The sequence below is a fragment of the Chiloscyllium punctatum genome, unplaced genomic scaffold, assembly GCF_047496795.1.
Source record: "Chiloscyllium punctatum isolate Juve2018m unplaced genomic scaffold, sChiPun1.3 scaffold_717, whole genome shotgun sequence".
NCBI classification, from domain to species: Eukaryota; Metazoa; Chordata; class Chondrichthyes; order Orectolobiformes; family Hemiscylliidae; genus Chiloscyllium; species Chiloscyllium punctatum.
In genome coordinates this window covers 75,262-79,126 of record NW_027310451.1, presented here as the reverse complement: position 1 = coordinate 79,126, position 3,865 = coordinate 75,262, and positions in this window count along the sequence as shown.

The following is a 3,865-nucleotide window of genomic DNA, read 5'->3' as shown; positions in this document are numbered from 1 at the left end:
AAAACTGCGAAAAATGTTTAAAAAGAAGAAATCAGTAACCAGGAAAACTTAGAAAAATGTTTAAAAAGAAGAAATCAGTAACCAGAAAAACTTAGAAAAATGTTTAAAAAGAAGAAATGAGTAACCAGAAAAACTTAGAAAAATGTTTAAAAAGAAGAAATCAGTAACCAGAAAAACGGCGAAAAATGTTTAAAAAGAAGAAATCAGTAACCAGAAAAACTTAGAAAAATGTTTAAAAAGAAGAAGTGAGTAACCAGAAAAACTTAGAAAAATGTTTAAAAAGAAGAAATGAGTAACCAGAAAAACTTAGAAAAATGTTTAAAAAGAAGAAATCAGTAACCAGAAAAACTTAGAAAAATGTTTAAAAAGAAGAAATGAGTAACCAGAAAAACTTAGAAAAATGCTTAAAAAGAAGAAATCAGTAACAGAAAAACGGCGAAAAATGTTTAAAAAGAAGAAATCAGTAACCAGAAAAACGGCGAAAAATGTTTAAAAAGAAGAAATCAGTAACCAGACAAACTGCGAAAAAATGTTTAAAAAGAAGAAATCAGTAACCAGAAAAACTGCGAAAAATGTTTAAAAAGAAGAAATCAGTAACCAGGAAAACTTAGAAAAATGTTTAAAAAGAAGAAATGAGTAACCAGGAAAACTTAGAAAAATGTTTAAAAAGAAGAAATGAGTAACCAGGAAAACTTAGAAAAATGTTTAAAAAGAAGAAATCAGTAACCAGAAAAACTTAGAAAAATGTTTAAAAAGAAGAAATCAGTAACCAGAAAAACTTAGAAAAATGTTTAAAAAGAAGAATGAGTAACCAGAAAAACTTAGAAAAATGTTTAAAAAGAAGAAATGAGTAACCAGAAAAACTTAGAAAAATGTTTAAAAAGAAGAAATCAGTAACCAGAAAAACGGCGAAAATGTTTAAAAAGAAGAAGTGAGTAACCAGAAAAACTTAGAAAAATGTTTAAAAAGAAGAAATGAGTAACCAGAAAAACTTAGAAAAATGTTTAAAAAGAAGAAATCAGTAACCAGAAAAACTTAGAAAAATGTTTAAAAAGAAGAAATGAGTAACCAGAAAAACTTAGAAAAATGTTTAAAAAGAAGAAATCAGTAACCAGAAAAACGGCGAAAATGTTTAAAAAGAAGAAATCAGTAACCAGAAAAAACGGCGAAAAATGTTTAAAAAGAAGAAATCAGTAACCAGACAAACTGCGAAAAATGTTAAAAAGAAGAAATCAGTAACCAGAAAAACTTAGAAAAATGTTTAAAAAGAAGAAATCAGTAACCAGAAAACTTGGAAAAAAACACTTAGAAAAATTTTCAGCAAAGTGTGAAAAATATTCTAAGTGTCAGCGGAGGAAAATGCTGCAGCATCGGGAAAGATTCGCAAACTTACACCGAACATGTGCTCCGAAGTGCCGGAGGAATTGGGTGAATTGAGCCCGGCAAATGGCCAGCTGTCGTTTTGTGCCTGCAGCCCGAAAACTTTAACTTTGTCTGTCGCGGAAGTCCGGACCGAGAAAAATCCAAACGGTTTTGACCGGACCGAGTTCCAGACCGATGCAGTCAAATTTGGAATTCAGACCCATTCAGTGCCACTTGTAGTTTTTCCGCAGTGAGGTTGGCGGGGTACCCGGAGATATATGGGAACACGATTTTTAGAACAAAATGGCGGCGCGGGACCGTTCTGAAAGGCATCCGAAAAACGGTTCCACGGGCATAGCACTTTAATGACAGGTATGAGTGCATGCCGGAGAGCTCTTGGAAGTCGAATTTTTGACACTTTGTCAATTTTTTGACAGATTTGACAAACTCTTTCTGTCTGTTCTAAGAGTCAGTCAGAGACTTGTGCGGCGGTCTTTTGACACTATTGGAGGGCGGGCAAACCCCACGTTGACTCCGGCCGTCCCTCCACAGGCGCTCGTGTCCAAAATGAAGGCGAGAGACGCGAGTGGCCTGGTTCCCTTGGGTGTTGCCAAGAAGGCTGCGGGCTGACCGTTGCCTGAGCACTCCCTAAAGCCTCTTGTGATGAGAGCAGACCTCGCCTGCCGCACGACCGGCTCTGGGAGTCGTTGGGCCGCTATTTGTGAATAGTCTGGTCCTCCTCTGCCACCCGGACAAGCGCGATGGCTCTGCCGCCCTGCGGTGCTCGTCACCCAGGTTTGGGGAACACGATACTCGTAACAAAAATAAAAGGCGGCTCGGGACCTGCAGGCGAAAGGGGTCCCGTGGTGCTAAGCACGTCGACTTCGGGTCTCGGTGCAAGCCGGAGAGCTCACGGAAGTCTAAAGTTTTCGGCACGTGGTCGAATCTTTTCAAAGGCTTACCCGGCTCTTTCCGTCCATTCTGAGAGTAAGTCAGAGGCCGGTGCGGAGGTCTCTTGACAATCGGAGGGGGTGGTGGCCCTCCGCAGGCGCTCGTGTCGAAAATGAAGGCGAGAGACGCGAGTGGCCTGGTTCCCCTGGGTGTTGCCAGGAAGGCTGCGGGCTGACCCTTGCCTGAGCACTCCCTAAAGCCTCTTGTGATGAGAGCAGACCTCGCGCGCCGCACGACCGGCTCTGGGAGTCGTTGGGCCGCTATCTGTGAATAGTCTGGTCCTCCTCTGCCACCCGGCCAAGTGCGATGGCTCTGCCGCCCTGCGGTGCTCGTCACGCAGGTATGGGGCACACGATGCTCGTAACAGCAAATAAAGGCGGCTCGGGACCTGCAGGCGAAAGGGGTCCCGTGGTGCTTAGCACGTCGACTTCGGGTCTCGGTGCAAGCCGGAGAGCTCACGGAAGTCTAAAGTTTTCGGCACGTGGTCGAATCTTTTGAAAGGCTTACCCGGCTCTTTCCGTCCATTCTGAGAGTCAGTCAGAGGCCGGTGCGGCGGTCTATTGACGACCGGAGGCTCCCATGGGTGTTGCGATGAGGGTGGAGGGCACAGAACCTTGCCTTAGCACTCCCTAATAAAGCCTCTTGTGAAGAGAGCAGACCTCGCGCGCCGCACGACCGGCTCTGGGAGTCGTTGGGCCGCTATCTGTGAATAGTCGGGTCCTCCTCTGCCACCCGGCCAAGTGCGATGGCTCTGCCGCCCTGCGGTGCTCGTCACGCAGGTATGGGGCACACGATGCTCGTAACAGCAAATAAAGGCGGCTCGGGACCTGCAGGCGAAAGGGGTCCCGTGGTGCTTCGCACGTCGACTTCGGGTCTCGGTGCAAGCCGGAGAGCTCACGGAAGTCTAAAGTTTTCGGCACGTGGTCGAATCTTTTGAAAGGCTTACCCGGCTCTTTCCGTCCATTCTGAGAGTCAGTCAGAGGCCGGTGCGGCGGTCTATTGACGACCGGAGGCTCCCATGGGTGTTGCGATGAGGGTGGAGGGCACAGAACCTTGCCTTAGCACTCCCTAATAAAGCCTCTTGTGAAGAGAGCAGACCTCGCGCGCCGCACGACCGGCTCTGGGAGTCGTTGGGCCGCTATCTGTGAATAGTCGGGTCCTCCTCTGCCACCCGGCCAAGTGCGATGGCTCTGCCGCCCTGCGGTGCTCGTCACGCAGGTATGGGGCACACGATGCTCGTAACAGCAAATAAAGGCGGCTCGGGACCTGCAGGCGAAAGGGGTCCCGTGGTGCTTCGCACGTCGACTTCGGGTCTCGGTGCAAGCCGGAGAGCTCACGGAAGTCTAAAGTTTTCGGCACGTGGTCGAATCTTTTGAAAGGCTTACCCGGCTCTTTCCGTCCATTCTGAGAGTCAGTCAGAGGCCGGTGCGGCGGTCTATTGACGACCGGAGGCTCCCATGGGTGTTGCGATGAGGGTGGAGGGCACAGAACCTTGCCTTAGCACTCCCTAATAAAGCCTCTTGTGAAGAGAGCAGACCTCGCGCGCCGCACG